The sequence below is a fragment of the Bos indicus genome, chromosome 7, assembly GCF_029378745.1.
Source record: "Bos indicus isolate NIAB-ARS_2022 breed Sahiwal x Tharparkar chromosome 7, NIAB-ARS_B.indTharparkar_mat_pri_1.0, whole genome shotgun sequence".
NCBI classification, from domain to species: Eukaryota; Metazoa; Chordata; class Mammalia; order Artiodactyla; family Bovidae; genus Bos; species Bos indicus.
Window position 1 is genome coordinate 54,981,253 of NC_091766.1, and position 18,103 is coordinate 54,999,355.

The window sequence follows — 18,103 nt, forward strand, 5'->3', positions numbered from 1 at the left end:
TTGCCAACTTGGTTTGAGAGTTTGAGACTTAGCAAGTGGAAAGAAACAAGCAATTGAAACTGCGACTCTTTGAGATTCTGGATATGAACAGGGTGACTCAGAGAAACTTGCATTTTCTCTTCAAAGCCTGGCATTGATGCAGGAGTCTGTGGTAACACTGCCCTCTTCTGTTTTTCTGTATTGTTAATATTAATAACGTACTTGCATGTGTGCTAAGTAGCTTCAGTCATATCCCACTCCCTGTGACCCTATGGACTGTATGTAGCCCACCAGGCTCCTCTGTCCATGGGGATCCTCCAGGCAATAACACTGGAATGGGTTGCCATGCCCTCTTCCAGGGAATATTAATACCACGACTTCTCAAATCTGGTTTGAAGATCCTGACATGAATTTTCATTTTCCAAGAAATGCTTACTTAAGGCAGAGAGGAAAATGAATCATATGTTTAATGTAAAGCATGATGACTTGACCATTAAAAAGCAGGTTTTGTTATGAGGTGTTCATTCAATTCCATCATAGCTGGGTATTATATTTCAGGGGAATGGATGAAGTAAAGGATCATAATCAAATCAATCAATCCATTTATTGATTTGTGATCTGAGGAGCTACTACATTACTCCTAGTTCTTAAAACTTCCCTATTCTTCCCTTGGAAGTTAAAACAACCACTGGTTGATGCCCTGTGACTCTTGCATTTACCACATATCCTCTCAGAGTAAGAACAGTTAGAGAGTTGTGAGTGCCAGTTCTTCACACACCAACAGCCAGCACCACTTTCTGTCAATAGTATTGTGTGAACTGCTTTGTAACTGTTTTATCCTTTCCTTCTAAGTCCCTCTGTGTATCTCTCTAAAGTAGTTAAAGCATAAGACTTTGAATCTGTACCAAGGAATTTGGACTTTATTTTATGAACAGCAGGGAACCAATTGACATATTCAGGCAAAGGATGCCATCTTTAGAAGGATGACACTGTCAGCTTTGTGTTGAATGAATTGAGATGAAAAACCTTGGAAGGAGGGAGAATATTAGCAGATCTGTGTAATAGTACCATCTCTAGTACCTCCATGATGCATCCAAAATCCTCACGTTTTCCCTCATTGTTGCTTCCTTAACCCTAGTCAAGTCACTGTCATCTATGGCCTGGATCCCTGCAACACTCTTTACTCTGCGCTATAGTCAATTTTGCTTCCCTACAATTCATTATCCCCAAGGCAGTCAACGTCAACTTTAAAAAACAAGTAGACTAGAACACGGAGCTTCCCAGGTGGCACAGTGCTAAAGATTCTGTCTGCCAGTGCAGGAGGCACAAGAGAGTGTGGGTCTGATTCCTTGGTCAGGAAGATCCCCTGTGGAAGGAAATGGAACCCCACTCCAGGATTCTTTTTTTGAAACTCAGAGAGATGAAGATTCTTATGTAAAGTCACAAGATGGGTCACAGATAAAGTTGGGACAGGTGAGGCTCTAGGGCTGGCCCTTGCACAGAGGCAAGCTCAGGGCAAGGGCTTGTGTGCAACTGTGGGTGTCCCACCTGACAGCACCCTCACAACAAACACGGGCTCCAGAGCACCCGAAGGGCTCTTTATTGTGGGCAAGACCCCCAGCCAAAGGAGTGCTGCAGCTCCGGACCAGCCCCAGGCACTGCCCAGACTCTAGGATCTTCAGGAAGAGAGGGGTCTGGGGCTCCAGGCCTCAAGACAGTCCTTGGGTCACACAACACCATGAAAATACAGAGCTAAAAATTTCCTGAATGTCTCTGGCTGGGAACAAATTGGTCCAACAGGGTCCACAACCACCTTCTTTTTGATCACTGGAACACAACAAAAACGCCAATGCAGGAGTTGATTGGAGTTCACCCAGGCTAGATTCTTGAGGTCCTCCTCGGAGGCCAGATCTGTGGTGTTCAGCTGTAGCACCAGGAAGACACGCCCATGGGTGTTCACACTCTGCATGACTACTGGCTGCTCCAAAACCTTAGGGTCATTCCCATACAGGAACCAAGCCTGAGCCAGCACATTGCCAAAGGCAGACAGGATCATCTTGGCTCACAACCGATCTGCCTGAAAGCTGTGTAGTTGTAAGTTGGCTGGCTCCAGAAAATACTGGGTGTGAGGATAGGGGTAAAAATAGCCCTCCAGAAATCCTGTGTCATCATTCACATCATAAACATTGCACTCCTAAAGACTGATGGTGGGAGATATGGGATAGAAGATCTCAAGAACATGATTCTCAGTAGCTTCTGCCTCCTCTTGGTGGGCAATGGGAGGCAGAAGATCCTTGGCATTCACTTGGGCTCTACCGGAACTGTGGACCTGAATCAGGGTAGACTCTTATTTCCGGGTGGTGGATCACATGTTGTTTTGGGCATAGATCTGCCTGGTCAGAGAAGGATGCTTGAGAATTTGGGATTTACACAGCTGTATCAGGCTGTCCACAATGACTGGGCAATAGGTCTCTCTTTTAGGGACGTCTTCAGTAGAGTGCCAGAAATGAGCATGAGAGATTGTATTCAGAACAGGTTCATCTTGATCTTCTGTGTGGTTTCTTGGATCTCCAGTAAGGCTAGGCACTTTCTCAGGAAGGCCTTCTATTAACTTGGTTTTGTTAAGCCAGAGAGCCTGCTTTACACCCTCGAGGAGGTGGCAACACTGGTGGAAGATGTAGCAGACCTGGTCCTTGTACAGCAGGTGCTCATGCAGCAGGGGCAAGAGGTGCATCCAGTCAGGGTCCCAGGATGGGAAGACTGGCTGTGCCAGCCTGGGCATAGAGTGCATCTTCCCTGTGAAGATGAAGGACTCTAGTCCAGGAACTCATATACCCTGTCTGGGGGAGGAGGCTCTGGCTTCTGCATGAATCACATGCCCCACTCATATGCCCGGCATCTTGGGGCCCTGCAGCACAGAAGGCCAAGCCACCTGGGGCGAACCTTTGTGGGCCTCCACACCAACACCTTGCAGATCTGATCTCAAGACCTCCATCTGGATGCTGCCATCTTCCCTCACACAAGGCCCACTCCAGTATTCTTGCCTGGTAAATCCCATGGACAGAGGAGCTGGCAGGCTGCAGTCCAGGAGTTTGCAAAGAGTCTGACATGACTGAGCATGCAAGCATACATACATACACACACACACACAGATACACACACACACAGACTAGGCCATGCCTCTTCTAACTTTAAACCCATCAATGACTTCCTATAATACTTATTATGAAATCTACACTCTTACCCTGGTCCATGATCCTCTGCATGGCTTGACCTGCCCCCTGTGTGTTTCTCAGACCTAAACTCTCACTTCTGCTCCAACTCTCTGGCTTTCTTGGTTTTTTGAACATGCCAAGCATAGTATGACTTCAGACATCTGAGCCTTTGTTCTTATTGTTTCATCTACCTAGAATATGCTATTTCCAGAATTTCACACGATTGGCTTCTTGCCCTAGCTCACATATCACTTACTCAGAGTCCCAACCTCTGCTCTTTGTCTCCCCAACCTCTGCCTAAGACATTTTTTTCATATTACCAAGTTCTAATTTATTCATAACATGTCACTACTTGAAATGATTTTGCTTATTTAATTACCAGTTTAAAATCTGCATTGCTTGCCTAGAATGACAGTTCCATGAGGAAAAGAACCATGTCTACCTGTTCATCTCTAGGTCCCCAACACACAGAGCTTACAACAGAATGCTGTACCTAGTCAACGGTAGATCTCAGTAATTATTTGTGGAACAAACTGATTTGGGTAAAAGGTAAAGAAAAGGGTAGGACAAATGGAGATGAAAAAGAAGAGATACCTGGAAGATTTATTGTAAAGTGGATAGACAAGACAACTGGGTTTAGAGAAAGGCCATGGATGCCATTAACTTAGAGAATACGATAAAATATAATGAATGAGAGTAGCAAACAGATATTTGGCTTTGGACTTGAGTGTGACGTTCTGGCAGGTCTATGTTAAGATGCCCAGCAGGTATATATAAGTTGGAAACCAAACCTGAAGTCATTTGCATAGTGGTGACAGTCCACTGAGACTGAGTCAGGTCAACAGGGGGAGCGTATGGGGGGAAAACAGAACTTAAAAGATGTGCAGATTTTTGTCCAAACATCCTGTGTGCAGGAAACCATGCTGGGACAAGTGACACGTGGTAAACAAGGAGCAAGGCCTAGAGCTTCATGCGGCCAGGGATGGGGACTCTGACAACTCAGCCAGTGGACAGTGTGTTAGTCAGACAAATAGCATTATTACCTGCCATACGGTGCCCTTTGACCCCCCCAAACAACTATCAGTAGGAGACTCTACACTCTCAAAGGGGATCTGTGTGACTGCCTTGATTTCTGCCTCCCAATCTGTAAGGGGACAAAGAACGAGGACTGGCCAACATTAATGATATTAACGATGTGCCTCTACTCTAGGGAGATGATAATCCAAAACCATTATGGAAAAAATACATAAAAAAACTCCAAAGCTACATTTGTTGAGTACTAACTATGAGAGGGTGATGCACTAAATATTTGATGTGTATTCTCTTATTTGAGCCTATAAGGAACTACAATTATTACCTGTTTTATAGATGTGAGCATTGTGACTAGAAGAGTAATTCAACTTTCTCAACTGGTGAATGATGGAGCTGGGATTTGGTCCCAGAACTGCCTGATCCTAAAGCCGCCACTTTTCACCACGGTGCACGAACACTTCCCAGCATAGGAAGTCGTCATTTTTAGCTTAAGTGGTAGATTGCTTTGTAGGTTTCTTTCCCTTTCCATCCCCAAATTGTGAATGTTAGGTTAATAAACCATGCAAATTTTATTTGCAATAATGCAGGGTGACCAAAATGATAAGATTGTCCTTTTGTACCAAAGGAAAGTTCCTCATGTTCTTTTATTCAGTCTCCTCTGTGTTATACAATTGCCTTGAAGAACTGCTATTGCTTGTTGTTGTTCAGTTGTCAAGTCATGTCTGACTCTTCGTGACCCCATGGACTGCAGTATGTCAGGTTTCCCTGTCTCTCACCGTCTCCGGTGTTCTTGCCTGGAGAATCCCATGGACCGGGGAGCCTGGTGGGCTGCCATCTATGGGGTTGCACAGAGTCGGACACAGCTGAAGTGACTTAGCAGCAGCAGCACCATCTCCTGGAATTTGCCCAAATTCTTGTCCATTGAATCCGTGATCTCATCCATCTCATCCAACCATCTCATCCTCTGTAAGTCATTGCTTACAGAAAGTGAATCTCCCTCAGGATATCCTTAATTACAGGGTTCTTGGGGTATCTGAAATAGAAATAGTGTTTTACATCACCCTCTGCCTCCACTCCCCAACCTGAAATTATTGTGGGGATCTGTTCCTGGAAATAATCACAATATCTAAATGGGTGCTCTATGTGATTATTGAACATCCTTGGGGATGTGCTACTGATATACTTTGGCAATTGCTCTTCTTTCTCCTGAAGTCGCCTGAAGTTGTGATATGTCTCTGGCCATAGATTTCCTCTATTTATCCTTCATATTGTTGTTGGACAATCTTTCTCTGCTGCAATGAGGCTTATGCTGCCCTTCAAACTGTCAAAGGATTTCCACCAGACAATTGTTGATCTGGATTTCTTAGACTGTCTCCTTGAAGGCACTTGGAGCTGTTGTAGTGAAGCCTCCTTTCTGCCATCCAGTATCTTCCTTGATCTTTGGTAGAATCTTAACACCATTGCTTGCATTCCTTTTTTCAGCTGTCTTGAATGCACGTGTTCAGTGGCACACAAGTAATGGCAGAAAGAGGGATCTAGTGGAGTCAGTAAATGCCTGGGGAGGACCACTCAAATGGCTCTTAGTCCTCATTGGCTGAGAATCAAATACAAATTAGCTATGTGGACTAGAGCTGTAATGGCCTTACAGAAATATTTCTGAGAGCATCAAGACTAATGAATCAGCCTGGTTTGGGGCAGTTCTAAATGAATTCTAAATGGATGTCTCTGACTTCATGCCCAGTAAATATGTAGTGATGCAAGGAGGCACTTTCTTTAGCCCATCAATAATTTATTAATGGGTACTTTGTGCTAGACAAGATGTTCCTTAGAGTTTCAAAATGACTTCTTTTGGTTAGCTCTGTGTCTTTCTCATAGAACTTTCTCCACTTCTCTTAAAAGCAGCCATCACTCTCCTTGGTGCACAAGTTACCTATCTCCAATTCGGACACAGAGTAAGCTGTGTTGCCCTACTGGATCATCAGCTTGTTGAGGGCAACTCTAGTCCCATTAATCGTTGCAGCTTCTATAGTGTCTGACATAGTTCTTTGTACAAACAGACATGTAAATATTTGATTAAATATTTGAGTAAATAAATGATTATAAGAGACATGGAACAGAACTACGATTTCAAAAGCTTTTTTTGTTGAACTCCAACAACCTTAGTTGTCATTAACTCATTGGGCTTCTGGGAAAGGACTCTCTCTGGACTCTGATTAGCTAGTGACAAAGCACTGATGTTCTCAAACTGGGCTCCAACCCCTTGGTCACTTTCATTGGAGTTACTTTCTCTTTCTTTCTTTAGACCTATATGTACAAATGTCCTTGGGCAAAATGGCAATAAGAGAAATGCATTTTCTTACTGTCTTTGGTGCAAATTAGAATTCCATCTCTGTTCCATCCATAGTTCTTTCTCTAATTTTCCATTTAAATTTATAATTTTATTTAATATCCTATCTAGGGGTAATCTTAGCCTCTGTGTTCAATAGGATGGTACTACAACAGAGTAGCAGTATGTAACAGCTCTCAAGATCTCATTTACATATATGAAAAATTCAAGGGGTTGGTCAAGAGGCATCAGGTTGAATCCAGTTTCTGTCAGATACATAAATCTTTTTCTTTTTTAATGTCATAGACATTGTTTTTCCTGATGGAATGGAAACCAGATTTATCATGAAGATATATGACACTGGTTGCATTTTCAAACAATTGCCTGATGTCCTCTGGCAGTCTTTGGAACCACATATTGCAAACCAGCCTGTCGTTTGGAGAGACCCTAGGGTAATTGGGAGATGTGCTTGAGGCTCAGATCATTGTCTATAAAGGTAACATGAGATTTCCTTGGCAGCAGCTAAGCACATCTGCATTATACAGCTTAAGAATGATGTCTCCCAACTCACGTTTGAATTGTGTGCTTTGGCTCCTTAAATCTCGTGCCCCATGTGTGTGTCTGTATAGGTCAATCATTACCAGGCTTTCCAACGCCACACACATTTTTGGAAAAGATGCAGAGTGACTGATGCATAAAATGACTGGACTAGAATTGCCTGGTACCTTGTCAAGATTTTTTTAAAGTGAATCATATATATATTTTTTACCATCTATGTACCTAAAAAACAACAACAACAAAAAAAAAAACCCCAAACTGGGGTTTTTAGCTTTATCCCCAAAGCAGTTTCTTATTTCTAAAAACTTTAAAAATCTAGAACATAAGCATATAAATCTACATTACTTAACCTTGTGGCTTCATGAAGGGCCAATTCTCTGATATTGTTATGGAAACCTTTTTATTTTACCTCTTTAGAACCCCTTTTCATCATTGGAATCAGTCTTCCATTGGGAACCAACATTTCAGGAGTAAAGAAAATTAGAGACACCACAGGAGATCAGATTCTGCTGTATCCAGCTAAAATCTCTGGATACCACTGTCCCAGGTGGTAGTTTCTAACAAACCTTTGACATCTACTTACTTACAGAGTGCTTTCCCTGTGCCCAGTACAGAACCAGGATTGGGGATATGGTGGTGATCTCTGCTAGGGATGTGTTGTTGCTCTGAGTGAGCAAATATCAGATAGAGGTTGAGGATATTTAACCAAAGGAACTATGTGTAAATAAGTTTGGTGTAATTAATAGGGCACTTTGGGATCAGACAAGCTTGGTGTGACCTCTTGGTGATTATTTAAACTCTCAGAGTTTCTTTTATTCTCCCCACAAGGCCAACAATTCTGGATTGTTGTAGGAATTAAATGTAAGTGAATATGTTTGGGAGTCATCGTTAGTTTTGTTAGTTTGGCTACAGACATCGACATGAATATTTAAGGAAACTGGTGTCAGTACAATTTTGAAACTAAAAACTTTGTGATCTCTTCCTCTTCCAGGGGTGTTCCTTCTAATAGTTTTTCTTTTTTTCACTCCATTTTGACTTGGCATTGGGTGCTTGAATGACCTCTTTGCAGTGATGAGTTAAGAAAGGCTATTTTTTGCAGTGAGTTGATTTCTCTGGGACTTGACCAAATGCAAAGGTCCCTAATAGCATTGTGAATGAAAAATGTTGCCTGGCAAATCAGTAAACAGAGGATGTTACAGCCATCAGGCACTACAGCTACCCCAGACTGTGAGCCCTTAGGGAACTCAGGATGGAGACAGGCTGGCAAGCCCTCAGCCACTGCAGCCACCCCCACACATGCACCATGAGGGGATTCAGGATTCTGGCCCCAGATAACTGAGGTATATATCAAAGGAGTGATTTCAATAAGCTGAGACTCTTGCATCTTCTCATACATAGAAAAGTGCTAAATTCATGAACTCGAGGTGTCTGGCTTTCTTTAATTATCAGTGATCTTTCCTTAAAAAATATATATATATATTTATTTACTTATTTATTTTTGGCTGTGCTGGGTATTTTTTGTTGCTGCCTAGGCTTCTCTCTCGGAGAAGGCAATGGCACCCCCTCCAGTACTCTTGCCTGGAAAATCCCATGGATGGAGGAGCCTGGTAGGCTGCAGTCCATGGGGTTGCTAGGAGTCGGACATGACTGAACGACTTCACTTTCACTTTTCACTTTCATGCATTGGAGAAGGAAATGGCAACCCACTCAAGCGTTCTTGCCTGGAGAATCTCAGGGACGGGGGAGCCTGGTGGGCTGCCGTCTCTGGGGTCGCACAGAGTTGGACACGACTGAAGCGACTTAGCAGCAGTAGCAGCAGCAGGCTTTTCTCTAGTTGCGACGAGCGGGGGCTACTCTTCATTGCAGTGCTTCGGCTTCTTATTGTGGTGACTTCTCTTGTTGCAGAGCACAGGCTCTAGGTGTGTGGGCTTCAGTAGTTGCAGAGCATGGGCTCAATAGTTGGGTTTCCCAGGCTCTAGAGCACAGGCTTAATAGTTGTGGTGCAGGGGCTTAGTTGCTCCGAGGCATGTAGAATCTTCCCCAGACTAGGGATTGAACCCTTGTCTCTGGCATTGGTAGGGGAATTCTTTACTACTGAGCTGCCATGGATGCTCCAACAGTAATCTTATGAAGTTCCACTACCTAGTCTTTGTAGACTTCCCAGATGGTTCTTGTGGTAAAGAACCTGCCTGCTAATGCAAGAGACACAAGAGATACAAGTTCGATCCTTGGGTCGAGAAGATCCCCTGGAGGAAGGCATGGCAACCCACTCCAGTATTCTTGCCCGGAGAACCCACAGACAGAGGAGGCTGGTGTGCTACAGTTCAACTCTTTGGGCACAAAGAGTTGGACACAACTGAGCACTCACATACCTGGTCTTTGTAGCAAAAACTCCTTCATATCATGACTCTTCCATTACTTCGTCAGAGCAGTCCCTCAGAGTTATCTGAGAAGCTGCATCCCAGGCTTAAGTTCTCAGTTTTGTCTGCCAAGCAAAACACAAGTCTCAACATTTAAGTTGTGCATTTTTTATTTTTTAGTTGACAGTATGGATAACTCAATGTTTTGAGAACTAAACTGAAATCAACCACCTTATATTTCCAACTAACACTCATTCTGACATAACTTTGTCAGTTTCTTTTTTGTAGTAATGTATGATTCCATTTATATAAAATGTCCAGAATGGACAAATCATTTAAAAACTCTTTATGGGGTTATAGTGGAGTACAACTGATTTACAATGTTGTATTAGTTTCTGCTATACCACAAAGTGAATCAGTTTTACGTGTACACACATAAAGCTCTCTTGTTTTAGATTCTTTTCCCACATAGGCCATTACAGAGTATTGAGCAGGTGCCATAGAGAAGGTTCTTATTTGTTAATCTATTTTTTATATAGTAGTGTGTATATGGCAATCCCAATCTCCCAATTTATCTCCTCCCCCTTTCTCCCCTGGTAATCATAAGTTTAACACGCCAATTTTGTGCCATTCTAAGCAAACACTCTCATTCTTGCAATTAAATTTAACAAACATTTATTGAGCACCCTCCAAATGCCGTAGCCTGTGCTAGCTACTGAGGGTTACCAGGATGAATGAAAAATGATTCCCTCCTCCATGAATATCTTGCAGATAACTCAAAAGGCAAGGGGAAAAGTGCACTGGCAATGAAAGTGATATTTCAGAGCATTCCTGAATTTCCCGGCTTTGACGTGTCAAATCCTTGAGATAAACCTTTCCATTTGTTATTTGGTTTTTGCCCTTCTCTCTTCGTGCTTTCCCCACCTGCAGATGCCATCGGTAGAATTCATTTCAGTCTATGAGTATGACATGTTTGGATTTAGTTGTGAAAAATGCCTTCTACAAACAATGGCTACACCAAAGTGACTGCTGAATCACTGTAAAATGGTATGAGATGTTCTGAATGAGCTTTCCTCTATCATTCTTTGAAAACCACAGCCATTTCTAAGGCAGGTGAGTCTGTTTTTAAATGAACTAATTATCCATCTCCAAGGATAATTGTGCTTAGAAATCCCAGTATCCCTTGCCTTTATTCTATCCCCCTCCTCCCAGGAAGAAACAGACTTTTAAAAAAGGGTTCACTCACATCACCAGCATGAATAAGTAATGTGGTACCCTCCCATTCACTCATTCACACAGACCCATGGGGTACAGGCAGAAAGTGGTGGAAGAGGGACAGAGGAGGTGATGGAGCCAAGCATAACTATAACCACATTGCCACTTACCTATTGAATATTTGCTATGTGCCAGGCACTTTCAGAATTTTATCTCTAATCCTTACAACAATCCTGAAAGTGGATTTTTCTATCTCTAATATATATATGAAGTGAATATCCTCAGAGAAGTAAAGTGATTATCTCATGAGCATGCAGCTGGTAGGCACCTCTTTCACACCTTGCTCTTCCTGATTCTAAAACCTGTTCCTTTTTATTATAACTAGGCTTTTCAAACTTTCCCCACAAGTTGCTTCAGGGAGTTCAATAAATTCCATGTATACTTATAGAAAACTATTTAGAAAAACATTAAAATGCACTCTAGAGACCACTGACATGTTAGAAATCTCTGACTGATTGCTTTTTAAATAATAAGTGTTTTTGAACTTAACACCTAAGTGTTTTTGGATTTGATATTGCTTGTATCTGTTGCATATTTTAGAAAGGCAACGGAGACATCGTTTGAAAAATGGGTTTCCTAGGTGGAAGATAAAAGGTTGACAATTACGGGCTTAGAAATTACACTATTCCTTTGCCAACAGATCTGTTGCATAATGCATAGCAAACATAGTAAGGATGGTGCCAGTATGCATAATACAACATACGCAATGAGCATCACACTGTGAATGATACAACATAGTTAAGCAGGTTGCTCGAAGTAGGACTGTAGGGGTAGGCAAGGGGAGACCTCTTTTGTTTTTATGGCTATGCCTAAAATATTGCCTGTGTATTTGCTGGAACCAGTTGTTTCAAAGTCAGGCAGTTAGATTCTTTTCTCCCCCCTTATTCTCCAAGCTGTTTTAAGGAAGAGTGTATTTCTGTTGGTTAGGTTTCATGCTGATGAGATCACAGTTTCAAAACACATATGTGGACTTGGCTTCACTCAACAATCATGATCAAATTATGCACTCCTAACTTGGACCATTTGTTCCAGAAAATTGTCATTATTTTGAAGAAAACCTGAAAAGGTGTTAACTTCGTATGTGAAGAGCAGCCGATACCTGCTTTTCAGATCAGCATAACATTAAAAAAACAAAAACACTTCAGATCTCAAAATGAGTTCACTTATAATTTTATTCTGCAGACTTCCCTTCAGAGACTGTATGGTGGTACAAACAACTTTAGCTATTATTTGTATTTTGGGAGTCAAGTTCAACGGTATTTTCAGGGAGAAACTGAGAGAAGTGACTAAACTGAACATTTCCTATTACCTCAAACGTTTAGGTGGAGCTGAGGCTGCAAAGAATGATCTCAAAGGGTCTCCCATTCCAACTTTAAAATTATACAAGTCGAATCCCAATTCTTTCTTGTGGAGGCTTTATTTTAACAAGACAGACTGCTGTCTGCTGCCTTCTTCCTCTGTTGCATCCTACTTTGCTTCTGAAGATTGGGCGGCAATATTTTATCTTTTGCCATCAGTTACGGTATCTTTATAACAGGAGACAGCTTCATTTTACAGATATGGAAGCAGAGGCCACCTGAGGTTAAGTGATTTGTCCAAACCATATGTGAACTATGTAGGATCCAAAGCTGAATACAGCACTAGACATTTTTCTGCAAATAAGAGGTAGTGATCAATAATCTAGAACCTTAATCTTTGCCTTCTTTTGTTATGACTTTGATTATGAGTGTGTGTTTGTATGTGAATGTTTGAGTTCAGAGATTGTATTGAATTCATCTTTGTATCTTAAATACCTAACAGCTATGATGGATACAGCATCAGTTCGGTTCAGTTCAGTCGCTCAGTCGTGTCTGACTCTTTGCGACCCCACGAACTGCAGCACGCCAGGCCTCCCTGTCCATCACCAACTCCCAGAGTTCACTCAGACTCACGTCCATCAAGTCGGTGATGCCATCCAGCTATCTCACTCTCTGTCGTCCCCTTATCCTCTTGCCCCCAATCCCTCCCAGCATCAGAGTCTTTTCCAATGAGTCAACTCTTCACATGAGGTGGCCAAAGTACTGGAGTTTCAGCTTCAGCATCAGTCCTTCCAAAGAAATCCCAGGGCTGATCTCCTTCAGAATGGACTGGTTGGATCTCCTTGCAGTCCAAGGGACTCTCAAGAGTCTTCTCCAACACCACAGTTCAAAAGCATCAATTCTTCAGCGCTCAGCTTTCCTCACAGTCCAACTCTCACATCCATACATGACCACAGGAAAAATCATAGCCTTGACTAGATGGACCTTTGTTGGCAAAGTAATGTCTCTGCTTTTGAATATGCTATCTAGATTGGTCATAACTTTCCTTCCAAGGAATAAGCGTCTTTTAATTTCATGGCTGCAATCACCATCTGCAGTGATTTTGGAGCCCCCCCAAAATAAAGTCTGACAGTGTTTCCATTGTTTCCTCATCTATTTCCCATGAAGTGATGGGATCAGATGCCATGATCTTCGTTTTCTGAATGTTGAGCTTGAAGCCAACTTTTTCACTCTCTTTCACTTTCATCAAGAGGCTTTTTCGTTCCTCTTCTCTTTGTGCCATAAGCATAGTACTTAGTAAATCTGTTTGGAATGGATGAAAGGGTACCAGGAATGCAACCCCATCTGGCAGGAGATAATGGCATTTCTATTTTTAACCATTGTGGTATCGATTATTCTCAGTTCCCTATTCTGCCACCCATCTCCCCCACCAAAGCCTGATTCCCCCATTACTGAGAAATACTTTTATACCAAGTAATAATCTTTACCTAAAACTACATAGTGGGAAGAGCAACAGATTTGCAAACAGAACTGAATTTCAATCTTTGGGCATCTTTGGTAACTTCTTTATGCCTCAGCTTGAGCTGAACAACAACAAATATGGCTGCTTCTACCTCTTTAATGGATACTACTGACATTCACGGAGAAGGCGATGGCACCCCACTCCAGTACTCTTGCCTGGAAAATCCCATGGATGGAGGAGCCTGGTAGGCTGCAGTCCAAAGGGTCACAAAGAGTTGGACACGACCGAGCGACTTCACTTTCACTTTTCACTTTCATGCATTGGAGAAGGAAATGGCAACCCACTCCAGTGTTCTTGCCTGGAGAATCCCAGGGACGGGGGGGCCTGATGGGCTGCCGTCTACGGGGTCGCACAGAGTCGGACACAACTGAAGTGACTTAGCAGCAGCAACAGCAACTGACATTCATTAAGCACTCGCCTAGAGCTGGGGAATGTGCTAGGGGTTCAACATGCAGATCACTGTATTTTATCTGCACAGCACACCTGAGAGGCAGTCTTCTTATTATCTCTGTTTTACCCTGGCTCAGAGACATTCAGTCTTCTGTCCGATGTTACACCACCAGTCGGGGAGAGCTGAGACAGAGGTAATGGCTCTGACAGGCCCTCCATCAACAGTAGCTATTAAGATGATGCTGATAATTCAGGAGTCCTTGGGGCATGTAACACAATGAATGCACAGCATCTTAGCATGAGTAAGTTGATGAGATCAATTCCCTCCCTGATAACACAGTCAGCATAAAAGCTATCTCCCTTTAAGGGAGAGGAAACTTAAGGATGTGTTAGGGGGCGAGGATGTGGGAGGTGATCACATTATTCCAAAATTAAAATTGTCCTTTTGAGAACACACTCTTCAACATTCAGCTCTGGGGGTGTGTGAAAGTGGGGAACAGGAAATAGAAGCTAAGACACGTTCCATCAACTCCACAAGTTACCCATGGTGTGTCTTCATGAGCTGTGGGCTTGAATATTACAAGGAACGGGATGCAACATTCTTCCTCACTCTTTGCTTAAGAGAAATCTGTTGCTGGATGTTCGGCCTTTGCACAGAGTGTGGCATCCCACGGTGCTTCAATGGAGAGCTGCCAGAAGAGAATAATAACACTAGCAGTGTTATCTGCTGACATGAAGGACAGGAATACACTTACAGCCTAGACTTGGCTTCTTGCCTCTTGTTCAGGCACCAAACAGCTGGGATTACTGACAACCTCCCTGAGACACCCTGGGACACACTCGCTTACTTTAGCACTACTTAAATCTCTCTAGATAGTGTATTGCTTTGTTTCCTCCAAGCCAATTATTGCTTTAATCTCACTTCTTATCCTTTGCCTCCCTGAGACTAAAGGAACAAGAAAGAGTACAGATCAGAGGCTATTAACCTGGGTTCTACAAACCCCAATGTGAATAGACTTAGGGCCAACCTCGAACAAAATCCCTGACCTCTCAAAGGGTAAGAGGTCCAGACCCTCTTAATTTCTTGAGGATCCAGGTAGATTAAAAAGCAAATATACCTCAAGAGGGCTGTAAAAACAGTTGTTTATTTTTAACTGTTTATTATACTAAATGAATTTTTTTAGCACAAAACAATATACAGCAATATATGTGTGCAAAGTCTGGGGTACTTAACAGTGTTTATTACAAAATATGAATTCAGAGTGCATTCAGGTGGTATGGTTATAAGGTTAAGGTTGTGTGGTGAATGTTTTATTTATTTATTTTTTTTTTCAGTCCTCAGAATGTGTCTCTGTGAGTGTGTGTGTAATCTCATTTTACAAAGAAGGTTCAGGGACTTCCCTGGCAGTCCAGTGGTTAAGACTTTGCCTTCCAGGCGGTGCAGCTTGGATCAGGGAGCTAAGATTTCCTATGCCCCCTGGCCAAAACCCAAAACATAAGACAGAAACAATATTGCAACAATTTCAGTAAAGACTTTTAAATTGTCCACATTAAAAAAAAAAAAAGAAAAAAAAGAAAGGTTCATAGTCCAAATGTGAGTATGGCTGGGAATGTGCGTCCCTGGCCACGTGATCTCCCTGCTGCCTTTTTATTCAGCTCTTCCTCAGAGGCTTTGTCCCTGACATTGAATGTGAACTTTTATGTTCATGTATTCATTGCCTGGATTTTCTCCAAGCAGTCCATTCTCCCCCAAATTAAGAACTACTTGTCTCAGAAATAGCCTAACCTGCAAAGAGTCGGACACGACTGAGGAACTGAACTGAACTGAACTGAACTGATGAAGCCCAGACCAATGAAAAGAGCTTCTCATTTCTGAGATACAGAATACTCTTCTTTTAAATTGTGAAAATATTTTAGCCTTGCAATTTAATTTCATATTAAAAGCGCTTTTAAATGACTTGCTGCGTTTTCAAATGTGTAATAATCTTAAAATTCTTCTTGTTTTCTTTATTTGCCACCTCTCCATTCCTATTCCAGAATCCATAAGGTTAAAAACAGGACACTGACTGTTCTGAATAGGCAGGGGTCTAACCCTCACCTTGCTGTGTGACCCCGTGGAAGTGCTTTCCCTCTTGATACTCAGTTTCTACGTCTTTAAGATGAGATGGTGATTCCATTTCACAAGCTCCTTTTAGTTTTAAAAACTATGATTTCTCTTCCCAAATACTTTAAGATCCAATCTCCAAAGCCACTGTCATGGTGTGCTGGCCGACTTGGTTAGACATAAAATAATTTGCTCTTTACTACAACCAAAGGCAGTACTCACTAGCTATGGATTCAGACTTACTTTTCCCCTTAACCCGATGGCAACTAGATGTTTACTTTGTCATCTTGGTGAACAGATCATTTCTGATAATACTCAAGAACTTTAAAACAAAGATGAAAAAAATCCTGACCTTTGGCCCAAACGGTGCAGTGGTAGAGTCCGCCTGCCAATGCAGGAGACACGAGAGACGCGGTTCGATCCCTGGGTCCGGAAGATTCCCTGGAGTAGTAGGAAATGGCAACCCATTCCAGTATTTTTGCCTGGAAAATTCCATGGACAGAGGAGCCTGGCGGTCTACAGTCCATGGGTTCCCAGAGAATCGGACACGACTGAACACGCACACGCGTGCGCACACACACACACACTTACACACAAGTTGCTGGATATAGTCCTGCACTGATAGTTTGAGGACACTAGATGGCGATATGAGTGCATCAAATAACAAGCACATCCAGCATTAAAATCCCAAAGATTGAGGCCAGAGTAGGTTAATACATTAGTTAAAGAAACAAAGTTAAATATAATCAGGTGTTGGAGTGTTAGCTAATACTCTGAATGTGTTCAGTAACCTGATTCTTAGCGAAAGAAAAGAGTGTTAGATTAGAAATTATTTTATGCTACTGCTGAGTCTATCTTCACGCTAATTCTTGGGGCAAGAGCTGGCAATAAACCCATGTATCCCATAAAATGTATCTAATTCACACTTTTCTCTCCATTTTTGGTTTTCATCTTTTAAAAATAGCAGTTGTTTGGAATGGAGTGTGCCCTGTATATATTATTCATAGATGAAGTACTACATTCTCATTAGGAATGTGAGTCCTAAGACATTGGTGTTTGAAAGGGGAAATGGCTGACTTACTGTAAGCCGTTGCCTGGGCCATTATTGACTGGCAGGATCAACTGGAAGCACTTTGTTAGTGGATTAGGTTGCCCTGGAAATGCCTTCCTGAAACTCTAATGATGCACTTAAGGGAACCCTCTGGGACAGGAGTAAAATGTCTCTTTGCAGGCGTGTCTTCCACCAGAGTCCTCTTGGGATGAGATGGGAGGGGGCGGGGGCACATCCAGAGAGAAGCTTCGTAAGGAAACAGACCCAGAAAAAAGTTGCAGGTAACGATGTCTTACGTGGAAGCCAAGATAATGACTTACTGATAGAAACCCTGTTTTTTTCCGAGGGTACCAGTTCTTCCTATAGTCTTGGGAAGGAGCATCAGAAATTCCAGAGAGACTGAAGGTATGGATGTATATATTCATTATTTATTTATTTGCTGGGGTGAGGGTGGCAGAGGAATGGAGAAAAAGGAAAAACAAAAAAACAAAAACAGGAAAGGGCATCTGAGAGAACATGGCTTAGTCCTCTTTGGGGAGAGAAAAACCCACTTTGTAGCTTGAACATTGGGGTCATTGAGTATGCTTTTTTTTCTTTTAAGCAAGCTTTAGAGGGGGCAATTTGCCCTTTAGCAGAAATTTAGTGCACATGCAAAGGAATCGTTTGTTGATTTTTAAAAATGAAAAACCGCCGTGTTCATCTGGGTTGAGGGGTTGTTTCTGGGGCATGGTGGTGGCTGTGGAGGTCTAGAGACAGCACGAAAGGGCAAAGCAAAGGCCGTTGGAAACTCCAGACTCCCGGACAGGACCGGGAGGGAAGCGGCTGCGCCGCGCTGCGTCCCCGCCCCGAGCCCGGAGCGCCCGGGGGACTCGCGTGCCCACGGCCGGAGCGCGGCGTCCCCGTGCAGTCCCGGCGACCTGTCACCGAGGCGGACGTGACTTGGAGCTGCCTCCGCTCTCTCCAAGCCATATTCCTTTAAGATGATGTAATAGT

At 42.7% G+C, this 18,103-nt stretch overlaps 1 pseudogene; it reads right to left on the reverse strand.

The window, feature by feature from the left end:
- Nucleotides 1-1,705: 1,705 nt before the first annotated feature.
- Nucleotides 1,706-17,162, reverse strand: LOC109561090 (large ribosomal subunit protein mL37-like; annotated as a pseudogene).
- Between the last annotated feature and the right edge of the window lie 941 nt (nt 17,163-18,103).